Source organism: Cottoperca gobio, chromosome 2 (assembly GCF_900634415.1).
Source record: "Cottoperca gobio chromosome 2, fCotGob3.1, whole genome shotgun sequence".
Lineage (NCBI taxonomy): Eukaryota > Metazoa > Chordata > Actinopteri > Perciformes > Bovichtidae > Cottoperca > Cottoperca gobio.
Genome location: NC_041356.1, coordinates 1,778,586 through 1,795,072, shown reverse-complemented (window position 1 = coordinate 1,795,072; position 16,487 = coordinate 1,778,586). Strand labels below are relative to the sequence as shown.

At 42.8% G+C, this 16,487-nt stretch overlaps 1 long non-coding RNA gene across 1 annotated transcript; it reads right to left on the bottom strand.

Annotated features, from left to right (window-relative positions):
* Positions 1–14,725: 14,725 nt before the first annotated feature.
* LOC115021129 (uncharacterized) lies at positions 14,726–15,906 on the bottom strand. Its single transcript, XR_003833701.1, has 3 exons — positions 15,718–15,906; positions 15,489–15,607; positions 14,726–15,218 (listed from the first exon to the last, which is right to left on the bottom strand). It is a non-coding gene; the product is annotated as an uncharacterized LOC115021129 (long non-coding RNA).
* Positions 15,907–16,487: the final 581 nt, after the last annotated feature.

Below are 16,487 nucleotides of genomic sequence, written 5' to 3'. Positions count from 1 at the left end.
TTTATTATTCAGCTCATCAGGTAACCTGCTTTTATAAAATATTATTAGATGGTCGCTGTACATTTTTCATGCACATCTTTTTTTTTGTATGTGAGATGTTGTGCAAATTTTAACATGTACAAATAAAATAAAATAACATTATGCACATAGGATGCACGTTAAAGCAAATTTGATTGAGGTATGTGCTCTCTGAGTGCTTTGAATTTATTTTTGTTAAAAATAAATCCATTATTTCATCATGCAGCATTTTCCGATTGCTTTAGTTTAGTTTTCACAGCAAAGATTCAAGATGCAAAACTCCTGATGCAAAGAACCAAACTGACTGAACCAGATTTGTGACTTTGAAGCTCCTGTCCTGACATACAGAATGCAAAACACAATGTCAAAGCTTATTATTAAGCATACATATCACTGTGCGCCGTGCTGAGCAGGATTACAACAGAGCTGATAATTAAGTTCCCATTTGTTTCCATTGCTTTCATTATATGACATCAATTCACACACACAGTCAGTTAGTGGAGAAAACAAAAAAACTGTAGTGTTTGTAAATGTTACAACACCACACTTGAAAACGATCTCAATTTCATTGAGGAAGAGAGACGGCTGATGTTGTTGGATGGAGTGTCTCCTGAAACGTTGCACTGCAGTCTGATAGAGCTATTTGTCCAATAGGACACTTTATTAAGAGGAATTTCCCACCTTACATTCACACACCCTGACACTGCTTCTGCCTCTTCTGCTTTCTTTATTTTGTATTTGTTCATAAAACAACATGAAGCTATGTAACTTCACACTTCCGAGTCAAAGGTTGTGTGCGTCTGCATGTTGTCACACGGTGCATGAGCAACAAAATTCAGTGTCTTCACTTTCTGAAGTGTTATGCAAACCATGTTTTCATTCTTATGACAAGTCTGAAAAGGGAAAAAAAGAAAACTGTAAGAAAAAGCGATTTCATAGAAGTTTCACTTTTTCACTTTCAAAACACACTCAGCACATCAGAAGTCACTGTGGACTAAACTTTGGATCACTTATTATTGCTTTTACATAACATTTAGTCAATAGCTATAATTTTACAAATTCATGAATTGTACCACTAAAACCTCGGTATTTACATTACTTTGCACACGTTTACATACTATTGTTAATTCTGTTAGTTTTACGTTAGAAACACACAATTTTAGAGCCTATTTTAATTCCTTGATGATGTTATGATCTTGGTTTCTGTTTCCTGTTTTATTTTGAAATGTTCCCTTCCCCTTGTGTCATGTCTGGTATTACTTCCTGCCCTTGTGTTGTCTGCCTTTCTCCCCAGGTGTGTCTCGTTCCCTTCATTAGTGTCTGTGTGTATATATCCCTGTCTGTCCCAGTGTTCCTTGTTAGTTCGTCATCTAAGTGTCACCCCTGTTGTTGGTTGCTCCTCGTGCTCCTCGTGTTTTCAGTTTTATTTTGTATTTTTGCTAGCTTTTTATAAAATAAAGTGCTCTTTTTGTTAGAACCTTGTCCAGTGTACTGCATTTGGGTCCTCACCTTTTTCTCACCGTGACAGATGACCTCTACAGTATGAAAGACGTATGCCAGGTGAGGAAAAGGGGCAAGGGAGGCTTGTATGAGACGATGTGCGACGTGGTGTACAGGTCCTCCCTGGAGGCTGGGCATCTTCCTTTCACATTACTCTCCAATCGTCAACCTCACAGAGGCATCACTTTGCATGTGGAGATGGAAAGTTTTATGACCACCAGTCACGAATCAGATGTCCTTCTTGGACACAATGAATGCTGGATGCCTGAACATATCTGCAGAAGATTGCCAGGAATTGATCAGGCATGCATGTTATAGGATAAGCTTGTATTGTTGTTGTATTTTCTATATCTTTAGCTGCTCTATAGATGTGTGCTTTATAGTTTGGTATCACATTACTAAAGCCTACAATGTAAGGCATTTCACTGTAAAATACGCCATAGTGTGTGTGTGTGTGTGTGTGTGGGTTTAAGGTCATTTTAAAGTATATGCCAGCCTGTTACTGTTTATTTAAAAAGTGTAATGAAATCTACTACTTTTGCATTTCATTCCCCACAAATTAAAAAGAAAAGTAGAAAACATTAGAGAATACACATTCAATAAAAAATTGTGCTGTAGTTTATTACAAGTCCTCTGTCAGTCTGCTCCATTACCTCACCAGCCAGCCACTCCCACCTCATCACCTCACCTTGGGCTCAGGCTGCTGCCAATTCAATCAAGCCCTTATTTAAGCCTCTCTGTCACTCACTCAGTGCCAGATTGTTTTCTCCGTTATGTTAGACTCTCCAGCGATTACCCCCGAACTGATTCCCTGGATCCAACCCTGCCTGTCTCCGATCTACCTACCTCGTCAAATCCCCGGAATATACACCTGCTTTCTGTCCCCGACCTCGAGCTCGTCTTCCACATTTCCGACCCTGGATTACCTGTGTCTGAGCGAGACCTTCTGCTGTGTGGAATTGTCACATTGGATTAAATCTCTGCATGTGTCCGGGGATTTCCTGTACCTGCCGATTCTGGTAAATAAACCTGTGTATCTACAATTCCTGGTATCCCTGTGTGTTGCATTTGGGTCCATACACTCCCCATGACATCCTCAATCCTCAATATCTTTTGTAACACAAATGTTCCAATAAAATTGTGGCAGTGGGGTGTGGTTAGGGCGCCGGCTGCTGGGGAGAAACAGGAATGTCCCAGCTGGAGGCCAGACAGCTAAACAGAATCAGGTAATCAGTCACATAATAAATGCATGGTGATGGCCTGGTTCTGTTCTCTTGCAGTAGGCTGGGTTCCAGAGGAGATAGGGGCGCTCCTTCAGCCACGACGCAGCGCAGCCGGAGAGCAGCAGACAGCAGAGCGATGGACAGGAGAGCGACCTGTCAGCTGTGACCGTGAAAGTAACCTTACCTGTGTGAGAATAAAGCTACACTACACCTCCTCTCTGTCATCCTTGTAACAGACTGTGGACAAGAGTCTCCACAACTGGCGCCTGAACAGGGACATGACTGAAGAGGGAGCTGCGCAGAGCCAGTTAAGGCTGATCCTCCAGCATCTGGCGGCAATGCACAAGGGCACCGCCCTTCAGCAACAGCAGAGCCAGATGCTGGTAGACCTGGCGACGTACCAGAAGGCGGATTGGGACCTCCTGCAGGGGATGCTCCAGACATTGGCAGCCCCGGAAGGTGAGTCAGGAGGCGGACCGGCCCAGCCCCCTCGGGTCGCAGTGCAGAAGATGACAGCGGAGGACGACCCGGAGGCCTTCCTGGACATTTTTGAGGGCAAGGCAGGGGCGTGCGGGTGGCCCGCACTTTAAGCGAGCTGTACGGTTTACTCGGCGTCCACTCCATTAGGACTAGTGTGTACCATCCGCAGACGGGCTAGTGGAGCGGTTTAACAAAACGCTGCAAAAAAAAGTTGTTCGACTATCTTCGTCATTCACGAAGATAGTCGCAATTGGGATAAGTGGTTAGACCCTCTGTTGTTCGCAGTGCGGGAGGTTCCCTAGGTCTCCACGGGATTTTCTCCCTTTGAGCTGTTTGGCAGAAAGACCTGGTTAAAGAAAACTGGGAGGAGGGTCCAAGCACAAGTAAGAATTAAGTTCAGTAGGTGGGGGACATCGATTACGAGGTGGTGCGGTTGGACACAGGGGAGGGCGACACAAATTTACCACCTCAATCTTTTAAAAGAGTGGAGAGAGGTGGCCTCTGTCTCTCTGGCTACTACGGTGATGGAGAAAGATGAGCTGGGGCTGTAGGTATTAAAAACGGTCAAATCAGCCTCGGTCTTTTGTGACAGCCAGCTTTAACTGGATCAGAGAGCAGACGTTGCCGCGTTGCAAAGGCTTTTTGCCGATGTGTTCTCCCCCCTGCGCACCACTCTCGCACACCACCACATACAGGACCGTCTCAGAAAATTAGAATATTGTGATAAAGTTCTTTATTTTCTGCAATTAAAAAAAAAAACAAATGTCATGCATTCTGGATTCATTACAAATCAACTGAAATATTGCAAGCCTTTTATTATTTTAATATTGCTGATTATGGCTTACAGCTTAAGAAAACTCAAAAATCCTATCTCAAAAAATTAGAATAGTTCCTCAGACCAAGTAAAAAAAAAGATTTATAACAGCAAAACAAAATCAAACATTTGAAAATGTCCATTAATGCACTCAGTACTTGGTTGGGAATCCTTTTGCACGGATTACTGCATCAATGCGGCGTGGCATGGAGGCAATCAGCCTGTGGCATTGCTGAGGTGTTATGGATGCCCAGGATGCTTCAATAGCGGCCTTTAGCTCATTAGCATTGTTGGGTCTGGTGTCTTTCAGCTTCTTCTTCACAATACCCCACATATTCTCTATGGGGTTCAGGTCAGGGGAATTGGCAAGCCAATCGAGGACAGTAATGCCATGGTCAGTACACCAGTTACTGGTGGTTTTGGCACTGTGGGCAGGTGCTAGATCATGCTGGAAAATGAATTCCTCATCTCCATAGAGCTTTTCAGCAGATGGAAGCATGTAGTGCTCTAAAATCTCTTGGTACACAGCTGCATTTACTCTGGGCTTGATGAAACACAGTGGACCAACACCAGCAGCTGACATGGCTCCCCAAACCATCGCTGACTGTGGGAACTTCACACTGGATTTCAAGCAACTTGGATTTTGCTCCTCTCCAGCCTTTCTCCAGACTCTGGCGCCTTGACTTCCAAATGAAATACAAAACTTGCTTTCGTCTGAAAAGAGGACTTTGGACCACTCTGCAACTGTCCAGTGCTTCTTTTCCATAGCCCAAGTCAGACGCTTCTTCCGTTGTCTTGAGTTCAGAAGTGGCTTGACCATGGGAATACGGCTATTGTAGCCCATTTCCCGGACACGTCTGTGAACAGTGGCTTTTGATACCTGGACTCCAGCTTCAGTCCACTGTCTTTGAAGCTCCCCCAAATTCTGGAAGCGACTCTTCTTCACAATGCTGTTAAGGCTGCGGTCATCTCTCTTGGTTGTGCAGCGTTTCCTGCCACATTTCCCCCTTCCAACAGACATTTTGTGGATGTGCTTTGAAACTGCACTCTGTGCACAGCTTGCTCTTTGAGAAATTTCTTTTTGTGTCTTACCCTCCTGATGGAGGGTGTCAATGATGGTCCTCTGGACAGCAGTCAGATCAGCAGTCTTCCCCATACTTGTGATTTAGTTTACTGAACCAAGCCGAGTGTTTTTCAAGGCTCAGGAAACCCTTGCAGGTGTTTCGAGTTAATTAGTCGATTCAAGTGATTCGTTGAACACCCTACTAGTATACTTTTTCATGATATTCTAATATTTAGAGATAGGATTTTTGAGTTTTCTTAAGCTGTAAGCCATAATCAGCAATATTAAAATAATAAAAGGCTTGCAATATTTCAGTTGATTTGTAATGAATCCAGAATGCATGACATTTTTGTTTTTTTAATTGCATTACAGAAAATAAAGAACTTTATCACAATATTCTAATTTTCTGAGACAGTCCTGTAGAGACGCCCCCGGGCGTGGCGGTACGGTCACGGCCCTATCGGCTGCCTGAACACAAGAGAAAAATTGTTGGAGGCCATGCTGAAAATGGAAAATTTAATAGTCCAGCAGTGATTGGTGTTGCACCATTGTGCTGGTCCGCAAGTCAATTTGGTTCTGTGTGGACTATGGAAGGGTTAATGAGATGTCCAAATTCGACGTGTACCCGATGCCCCGGGTCGACAAACTCCTGGACCGGTTGGGCACGGCTCGTTTTTACACGACACTGGATTTAACCAAGGGTTACTGGCAGATTCCTCTGTCTCCAGAGTCCAGGAAAAAAACGGCCTTCTCCACTCCATATGGCTTAACCAGTTTGTGACTCTTCTGTTTGGGTTGTTTGGAGCCCCAGCCACCTTTCAGCGGCTAATGGACCGGGTTCTGCGTCCTCACTCTGCGTATGCTGCTGCCTACTTGGATGACGTGATTTTCTACAGCGATACGTGGGAGCAGCATATGCAGCAGGTGGGGGCAGTGCTTGAGTCCCTGAGGAGCACGGGGCTCACAGCCAACCCGAAGAAGTGTGCGGTTGGGCGGAGGGAGGTACGGTATCTAGGGTACCACTTGGGTGTTGGGCAATACCACAAAATACTGCCACCATTTCCGCCTGCCCGGCGCCTAAGACGAAAAAAGAGGTCAGGAGGGTTATGGGGGTGGGAGCCGTTCTGTCCCAGGAGGTGGAGGGGGCTCGACCGCCCCGTACTGTACATTAGCCGGAAACTGGCTCAGCGGGAGGTGAACTACAGTACAGTGGAGAAAGAGAGTGTTTCGCCATACGGTGGGCGGTCGATGCCCTGCGTTATTATCTCCTGGGGCACTCTTTCACTCTCTGGTCGGACCATGCCCCGCTCCAGTGGCTCCACCGCATGAAGGATGCCAACGCCCGGATCATCTGTTGGTATCTGGTGTTTCAACCGTTCAACTTCAAGGTGATCCACAGGCCGGGTAACTGGATGGCCGTGGCTGATTTCCTCTCAGACAGGAGTGTCCCAGCTGGAGGCCAGACAGCTGAAAGGAATCAGGTAATCAGTCACATAATAAATGCATGGTGATGGCCTGGTTCTGTTCTCTTGCAGTAGTCTGGGTTCCAGAGTAGACGGGGACGCTCATTCAGCCACGACGCAGCGCAGCAGACAGCAGAGCGACTGACAGGAGTGCGACCTGTCAGCTGTGACCATGAAAGTAACCTTACCGGTGTGAGAATAAAGCTGTGTGTGTGACACTACACCGCTTCTCTGTCATCCTTGTAACGGACTGTGGACATCATGTTTCAATATCTCCACAAAAATCATTCCGGACTTATGAGCACAACCTCAGACACATAATTAAATATTATTATTATCATCATTATTATCATCATCATTATTATTATTATTATTCTCATTATCATTATTATTATTATTATTATTCTCATTCTCATTATCATCATTATTATTATTATTATTATAATTATTATTATTCTCATCATTATCATAATTATTATTATTATTATTATTATTATTATTATTATTATTATTGTTGTTGTTGAAAGTCAGAGAACAATAAGCTGCACTGGAAGGGGGAGAGATGACAGACACAGACAGACAGATGTGAAACACACCTAATAAACCTGATTTCTTTGTGATATTCCTGAAGCGCAAATCATACGTAACATGTTCAGCAGTGTTTACAGATGAGAGCTGCTGTGGGACATCTTGAAGGACTATGTAACTGAGAACCGAATCTACTTTTACAATAACTTGTTTTGTGTCAGTTTCTTTCAAAGCCACATTTGCTCCATGTAAAAAACAGTAGATATCAAGTGATATGTGAAAATACACAACCAAATTATTACTTTTTACGGTCAACATTATGAGATAAAGTCTGAATTTTGACTTAATGTCAAACATATTAAAAACTAAATCAAAAGTATGAGATAAATCAAAGCTTTGATGGCCTAAAACTACAGCACTGAGTTAAAAACAGAACCAACAAGTTCGCTGAGGTGCTGCGTTTCACAGCAGCTATCATTTTATCATTGTTCATAAGCACTCCGTTCACATCACATGAGATAAAAGTATTTTACCAGCCCATGATTACAAGATAAATCTGATATTGTTTGATGGACAGTAGATTCTACATAAATCATCATTACTTTACACAGTCCTGAAGGTATGTGAAGATATGAGGAGGCAGTAGAAGGCACATCTACTGCTTGATTTTTGCACAAATCTAAAAATTGATGAAGTGTGCTTCTTTCTTGTTTCTCTCTGAAAATGGGACGGGGCACAGAGATTGTAATTTGTCAGTGAATGTCTGAAAACATGACACAGTCCTTAAGCTTGAGGGCAAATAGTGTATTTGGGATTTGAGGTGCCCCTTTTTCTCTGCCGTGGCATATCTGACACACCCGACAACAGCATGCCACAGAGAATCGCTAAACTTGTTTTTTATTTTCAGAATTATGGCCTTACTCCATAAAAACGTCAAACCAATGCAACAAAAAGTAGACAGACGTGTCTCTTCTGTATGCACTAAAGTCATTCAACAGGAGGAAAAGGAATACTGTGTTCACTAGTGACATTTGGAAGATGTGTTGCTCTTCCCATCAGAAGCTGGAGGAGCTGTGGTCGTGGACAGATGATGGGACAAGTAGCAGAAGGGACTTTTCTATTGCAGACTGATTCTCTGAGTGAACCCCACTCTGGATTTGTGTGCGATTGTTTTCCTCAGCTATCCGCCTGAGGAAAGAAGGAACAACAACGAGTCTTTCCATTGTCCTTTGTGAGACTGAGTCAGAGAGAAGTGTGGGTTCACAGTTGATGCTGGAGAGGCCTGACAGTGCTTTTTTAGTTGCCTCAGGCAGATTATCTTTTGTAAATGTACTGTGACCTCTGTACTATTAGTGTGTATTATATTGACAGAAAAAACAACTTTGAAATGCAACAGAAGAGTTCCTGATCATCGTATTTTTACTCCGTGTGTGTGTGTGTTTCTATTGGCAGGTATGATTGTGTGTATGTGTAAGCTGAGGGTTAAGTGAATGGAAGAGGAACGTGAGAGGGGAAACACTGACCAGATACAAATTGCATTCTGAAGATATCATTCCTGCAAATTCTTCCTCAGTATTTCTCATGTTGGCTATTCCCCCGACACAAAGATCTGAATCGATTTTAAACCAATGAAGTTTGCTCAAAGTCCCTTTTGTAAAACATGTAATAGATTTATTATTAATTGGACTGAATTTTTTTGTACATATTTAGGGATAATGAAGGCAAAAAGCACTTGAGACAAAGCATTCGGACAGGCTGAATGTGATCGCATACGCTGGCCTCTTTCTGAATGTTTCACATTGATAGACGACTTTTCTGCAGCGTTTGGCTGTTTTCTTCTATCACAGATGGACTTGGACAATACTATGTCACTGGTATAATGGAGTACACAATAAAAATTTGTTTGCTCTGGTTTTAATGTTGTTCCTGGGAATAACACACTGACACATACCTCACTTCTCCACCTGCTGAGAGACACTTTGGCCAAACCAGGTTCCCACTTCCTTTTGAAAATCTTCTGTTCTTTCACATTTGCTGTTGTAGCTTCGGCTCTATAATGGCACAAGTTAGGCTACTATCTTCACACTGTGACGATTAACTTCAATAACGAGATAAAGCTACAGAGCTTGCTTTGCCAATTTTAGCAACTTAATTAAATATTATCTGAAATGTCAACAGATTCCAGAATTCATGCAAACAAAACAATACTGGACACTGTCAATTTTGGGAGATAAGCATAAGGCCTTCTTGGTTGAACTCCACATGGACTTCTCTCAATGTCGTAGACTAGGCTACCAAAGCTGTGCTATCCAAAGTCACGATCAGGAATAGCCAGTCAGGTCTTGTCACTCAAAAATTAGTAGTATGGAGTGAGCAGTTTGAATAATGGAAACATTGGCCTACAATCATCACAATGTTGATTGATAGTGACATGTGAAGGGATGATAGCGCATATTTCCACTGCTTGACAGAAAGAAAAAAAAAAGTTAGTTAACCAAGTCGAGTGGATGAGGGGACATACAAAGTGTAGGACTCAGTCTGTGTTTAGATTCAGGTTACAAATTCCCTTTGGTTGAGGTTCTAAAAGATTGTGGTGGAGGAATTTGTGTGCCTCGTGTGACCCTAGAAGCTTTGTTTTCTGGGGCAGTAGCTTCTGGCCAGGTCTCCCAAGGCAAAGTGGTCCCAGGGAAGGGGCCAGACCAAGAGTGATTTACTGACCCTATATGAATCGGCCAAAAAGGAGTTGTAGCACATTGCCCTAAAAAGGAAAATTGGGGGACTCGTCTAGACCTGGGATGGGAGATCGCCAATGAGTGTCTGGTAGGACCATGACATCCTGAAAAATCTACAAGGAGCCGCCACCCTGTGGGCCCACCGCTCACAGGGATAGGAATTGGGTGCATTGTGTGCCGGGCAGAAGGCAAAGGTGGGAACCTAGGCATGCTGACCCCTGGCTTCGCAGACTTGCTCTAGGGACGTGTAACATCAGCTCTATGACGGGGAAGGAACCGGCGCTGGAGTTGGAGTAGTGTCAATTAGCTATAGTTCGGCTCACCTCCGCTCTTAGAACTGGTTCTCGCCTTTACTGGAGTTGCCCAGGGTGAGAAAAGCCGGGCGGGTCTCTCCTCCCTTTTTTTAAAACATATTATTTTGCTTTATTTGATAGTGACATTTTGGTGAGAGACATTAAAGGCAGGGGAAAGAGAGAATGGATGCAACACCTAGGCTGGAATCGAAAGGCTGCAGTAAGGACTCGTAAGGAGCCTTGATACATGGGGCCTGCGCTCTACAAGGTGAGGTACCAGGAGGTCTCTGATTCTAGTCTCCTGAAACAGCAGACAGGTACAGGTTGGCCAGAAGGTCAGCTGCTTGGAATTATTATTAGTCATTAGCAGACGCTCTTATCCAGAGCGACTTACAGTGAACTAACTACAGGGAGCAACTCTGGGTTAAGTGCCTTGCTCAGGGGCACAATGGTGGCAGCGTTAACGTGGCCGGCCCCCATCCTATGTCTGCTCCTTCGGTCTGCAACTGAGGGTTGTGAGTTCAGATTTTTCATCACCTTGTTGGTATGGGTCATCCAGAAATGTCCTACCGTCTCTGACGGTCAGGAAGAATGAAACAGAACGAGAGTTACGGATGATACTAAGGGTCTATGAATTTTGTATGTACGCCAAAGTTCATTGTCACTCAGAGTCTTGACGAGAAGATGATGGAGGGGAAGACTTCTGGGAGCCAGGCCCCTTTATTGGGTTTCTTGCATCACCCAGGTCACGCATGGCGTTGTTGGTATTATGTCTCGACCTCCGACGTATGGGCTTGATGCATTTCCAGGTACTTCATACTCATACCGTCTCTGGCGGTCATTCCGAATTTTAGTCACATCCGTAACTCTTACTATGTTTATGTTATGCACCGATACACCAAGACAAATTCCTTATACGTAAAAACCTTCTACTATTACTTCATTTGATTTTAAATGATATGTGCGATTTTCAAAGTTAGGAAATTGCCAAATTATAATTTTTAATGAGTTTTAGCCATTTTAGAATAATGTAGTACATTCTCGTGTTTTGATTACAAGGCGTATTATGTTTAAATACCTAACATTTGGTTGATTTATATTATATTTTTCCTTGCTTTTTTATTAGACATTGGTGCTACCACCACAGTTTGTTTCCAATAGAATGAAAGATTTGATATTTTGAGACTAAAACCAAGCAAAATAATTGACTGCCTCCACTTGAATATGATATGACAACTTAGACAGATGTATAGATTCAACGGAGAAATGCACTTGTAGTCCCTTAGTGCTACATGAGAAAAACAACATTTTTATGGTGAAGTGTTGAGAACGAGTTGAGTCTCAGAGGAAAGACGCTGCTCTGGAGTCTGGTGGTACGACTGCAGATACTTCTGTATCTCTTCCCAGGCGGCACTAGGGTGAACAGGGTGAGTATTGTCTTAATATCCTTCGCAGCCACCTCGTCTCACCGACATCACTGATGCTCGGTCGGTGGGTACCAATGATGTTCTGGGCCGTTTTAATCACCCGCTGCAGAGCCCCTCTGTAAAAGTTAACAATAATTCAGTATGGTAATTTGGGCTTCTTAAAAGTTTCCAAAACACATAGTTGAATTCAACAAATAATATTCTGATGTAGGTGTTGTTCTATTTGTGCGAGGAGAAGACATCCTGTGTGGATCTTCTGGTTCTGTATGCCAACTGGTGAGGGTCCGGGCTGGCTCCGAGGTTGTTTTTGATATGCCGGAGAACTACTTTCTCAAAGCACATAACAGAATGGGGGTTTAGTGCCACAGTGCGGTAGTCGTTTGGACTACAGATTGCAGACTTTTGGTACAAGGATGATGTTGGCTGTATTGAAGCGGGTATGAACACACTCCTGTGACAGGGATATGTCAGTGATGATGGAACCAGGGATGTGATCAGGCCCAGCAGCTTCACTCATATTCACGCTCCGAGGGGTTTTTCTTACGTCCACTGTGGATACTGACAGTGGTCGGTCCTCTGGAGGTGGGGCAGAATTGACAGCAGAAATGTATTCAGGCTGTCCAAAGTGTGTGTGTTGGGGGGCTTTGAAGCTGCTAGGATCCAGGGTATTGTTTCCTCCGCTGGTAGAATTGAGGTAAAACAGATGTGAGGTATGTTTAATTAAAATGCCCAGGTATAATAAATATACCATCCGGTTGTTTTGTCATGTGACTGCTAATGACCTCCTACAATTCCTATAGTGTTTTTTTTATTATTTACATCAGGAGGAATGTAAACAGCAGCAACAAAAACACTGTGACTGGCATCTTAACATAAAAAATGTGACATCTGATGAACAATGTTCATCAACTGTGACTACATTTGAGCACCAAGCATCACTGATGTCCGCTTCCCCTCGTCTTACCCTCGTCTTGCGTTCTGTGAGCATGGAACATGTTACCTTTCCAGCTTCGCAGCTCCGAAATCTTAGTTGGGAGACCTCTGGTTTCTCGAGGCTAACTCCATTAGCTTTTAGCCTCGCTACTAGCTTGGAACTACTTTTACCCAGTCCAGGCAACTCTGAAGAATGGTCGGGAGACGACCTGATAACATTGCATCAAACAGAGGCTTATTCACTCTGTGCAGCTAAACACAAAACATAGCCCTTTCACAGTCTTTATACTGGAACCTGAGCTTATCTAGACACTTTCTGCTGACTACTGTAGCGCCACTTCATACTTTCTACACACACATTATGAGAGTCTCACTTCCTACAACAACACCCGCCAGACTACGTCACATATACATGGTATCCACTAGGCCACCTGCCATAAAGGGGAAAGCTTGGCCGGTGACATTTCCCCCACTTTGGATGATGTTTAAACCCTTTACATCCAACCAGTACAGTTACAGAAGGACCATTTAATAACCAAGTCTCAATAACATATGCTGAAAAGAGGCTAATGCCTTCAATTAAACCACTTAACTCACATCACATGTGACATCTCTTCAAGACTCATCTAAAATGGGTTAAAACCTGTCAAACAAATGTTAAACAAATGAGATTCTCCCCTTGTTTACTCGCACCTCTACTAACATTACAGTTACTGAACATGTACAAACCGTTAAAACAATAGTGTGCACCCCATAAGTATCCAGATTACTACTAGTTTAACGGAAGCAGGCCTATAAGGTGTGACGGCCCCTGCTTAACCTGTCTTATCTCAGTCACTGTGTTGAATGTCTTTAAGGTGTCAGTGGAGCTGATGGCAGTATCCAGTCAGATCTGGAGCACCTGGGCCGAGCGCTCCTCATGATATAAAAGGCCCAGCTTCCGCGATGCTCTCTCTCTCTCTCTCTCTCTCTCTCTCTCTCTCTCTCTCTCTCTCTCTCTCTCTCTCTCTCTCTCTCCCTGCCTGAGCCAGGAAACCCCATTGTTTTGCTTTGTCTTTTGTTTCATGATTTGCTTCACAACACCTTACACCACATTATGCACACATATCAACATGCATATTACTGATCACTGATTATCACGTCTCATATTTCAATTTACTTCGCAATTTATGTTCTTTCTGTACATAAATCGCTCATATATTTTGCCATTTTGTGTCCTTCCCGTGTTTTGTCATGGCCTAGAGCCTGGGTTATGAGAAAGGTTTAAAACAGTATACAACTCAACCTTCACAGAACAGTTACAACTTGCAAGGTTACAATTCTGGCATTATTTTCTTTCGTTTTTTTAGGTCAGCGATCTGCCTACACCCTGACGTTGAAGTTCTTTTTTTTCACCTCAGATAAGGCACTTACTCCCGAAACAGGCAGCACTTGGCAGGCACTTTCATTGACATGATGAAGGGGCAGCACATTCCTCTGTGCATCAGAGTCGAGCAAAGCACTTCAGTAGTCCATGTAACAGTATTTATACACACATCTCGTCCTCCTTCCCTTTGGTACAGATGACAACTGTGTCTGAATTGGATGCCAGGCTGCAAAACAGACATTTATCTTTCTGCCAGGAAAACCTTTACAGAGTTCAGTGTGAAAGGCTTATTCAAATATATATAATTATATGTATATTATATTATGTATTATATTGCTTCTTGTTCTAGATCTGTACGGTCAGCTCATAAATGTAATTTCCCACGGTGTGCTTCACAATGTCCCCTATTTCTCTGTCTCGGTCCATAGGTGGCTACCACTTCATCCACAATCCGCTGTTAGCTCCAACGAGAAGATCACAGGGTTTATGGATGACCGCCCCAGCTGCACCAGTGAATCTAAGCTGGGTGTTCGGAAGATTTTGTGGGTGGTGATCGTCAAGATCCGCGACACTTAATCCAGTTTCAAGCTTCTTTTTCCGATGTTGATAACATTGGATGTAAAATACTGTGTGTACGGCACTACTTTGTATTGGATGTCAATTAACTGTATTCATCATTAATATCAGTTACTGTGATTTGTGACTTACTTCCCTGTGTTGTACGTTTTCAAAAAGTGCAGCTCTGTGTCTGTAGAGAACAGCTGACGTGCTCGTGATGAAGCATGAGTGTATATGAACAAGCACTTGCAGTTTTCCACATGTTAACTGCTGTGTCATATTAGATGGTTTCAAAGTGAATCATTAGAATGAATGAATCATGGAAAGAGAAAAAAGACAAAGATACAATCTGGTTCATCTGCATTTTTATTTACATGTTTTTTTATCTGTAGAATGCGTGTATTTAACTGATAACTGTCATTTGGTTTATTACATCATATACATTCAGTGAGCTGAAAAATAGAAACATCTTTACAGTGAAGAGCAATTTAGTACAAGAGCCCTGTAGATCCTGTCTTTGTGCAGCTTTTCATTTCCAATCAGTGTTGACACCCATTTCCCACCACACTGTAAACTCTCCAACTTTCAATTTCAATTCAACTTTTATCATACATTCCTGGCTTGATTAAAGTAATGTCAACTTAGTTGTTCTAATTCTCGTATTCATTTCAGAACTTATAATCATCAATTTATCCTTGTAACTTCACAGGAGGAACTGTAGGTCTGTAGAGATTAGCTAGAAGTTAGGCGGAGTCGTCACTGCCAAGATGGCTATGGCAGAAAGCTCCCACATTGAGCTTCACAACAGCCCTTTAGAAACCTGTGGGTGATGGTATTCAGATGTTATTGTAAAAACCTACAGTTCCAGGGCTGGGTATTCTATTCACGTCAAGCAGAATGAGATGCATAGTCGCCTTATTCACATTTAAACTTGAGTGCGGCAGTTCATTCTAGATCTTGTAAATAAACAATACGCTTCCACTTCTACATTTCTAATCAGTGAATGGAGTTGGCCCAGCTGTCCCCATATGACCCACAGTAAGTATGGAACTTTTGTCACTGATAGCAGAAACAAGAAAATAATAATAACCTGTCTGTTCAAGGAAGATCCCTGGAGTCAGATCTAAATGTCCTCTGTGTTCTTTCTCCATCATCCACTGACTCCTTTTTGATGACCTTTGATCTCTTCCAGGGGATGTTGTGACTGGTCTTGGACAACAGATAACAGATGTCATAAATCAGTAGAATATTCCTCATCTAAATTCTTCCAAAATACACAACTATGTTAAATCTTCACAGCAGGTTTCTCTCCTACATACCTGTACTCCAAATAGTGATGTAAGCAATGTGCAGGACTCAACATTTGCTGATTCCATGAGAAGAGAAATTGCAGTAAGGTTTTGCAGTGAATAGCTTCCAGCAGAGCAGACAGCTGTTGAGGCTTAAAGCTCTACCACACAAAAACACAAGTGACTGGCCATGAGGAGGGCAGTGATCCAGGCCATACTGTGAAGCTTTTCATGTCTTCACCACTGCCACATGTTCCAGTGACCTCTGCTATTTCCAGCCCAGTGTGCTGCAGGCACAGATCTGAGTGCCCTGCATGGTAGCCATTAGAATACATGGGGCACCACTGCAGCTGCCTCGTTAGCCAACACAGCGATCATTACCATAACCATCATGATCCTGAACACTTTTGTTGCTCAATAGGACTGGGTGAAGACTCAATTTATTCTTACAATTACAATTTTTTTGGGTTCCCACGATTATGAAAACAGGATAAACGAAATAAAACGATTATTGTGCCACATTCTGCTTTGCAACGACGCTCTCGTTTTGTCTCATGTTATAAAACCAGCTCATCCCACCTTTCCTTTACAGCAGTTCACGTTGTCCCTTAGTTACTGACCGGAATAAGTTGAATATAGTTTACCATAATATTGAATATATGTTTAGGAGTTTTCAGTGGGTTACAGCATATTTGATTTAATTTAGTTTGGTCTCATTTTTTACAACATTAATTACATTACAACACAGTTGATCTTATTTTGATGTAATTTATTTTTATTTATTATTTTTATATTATTTA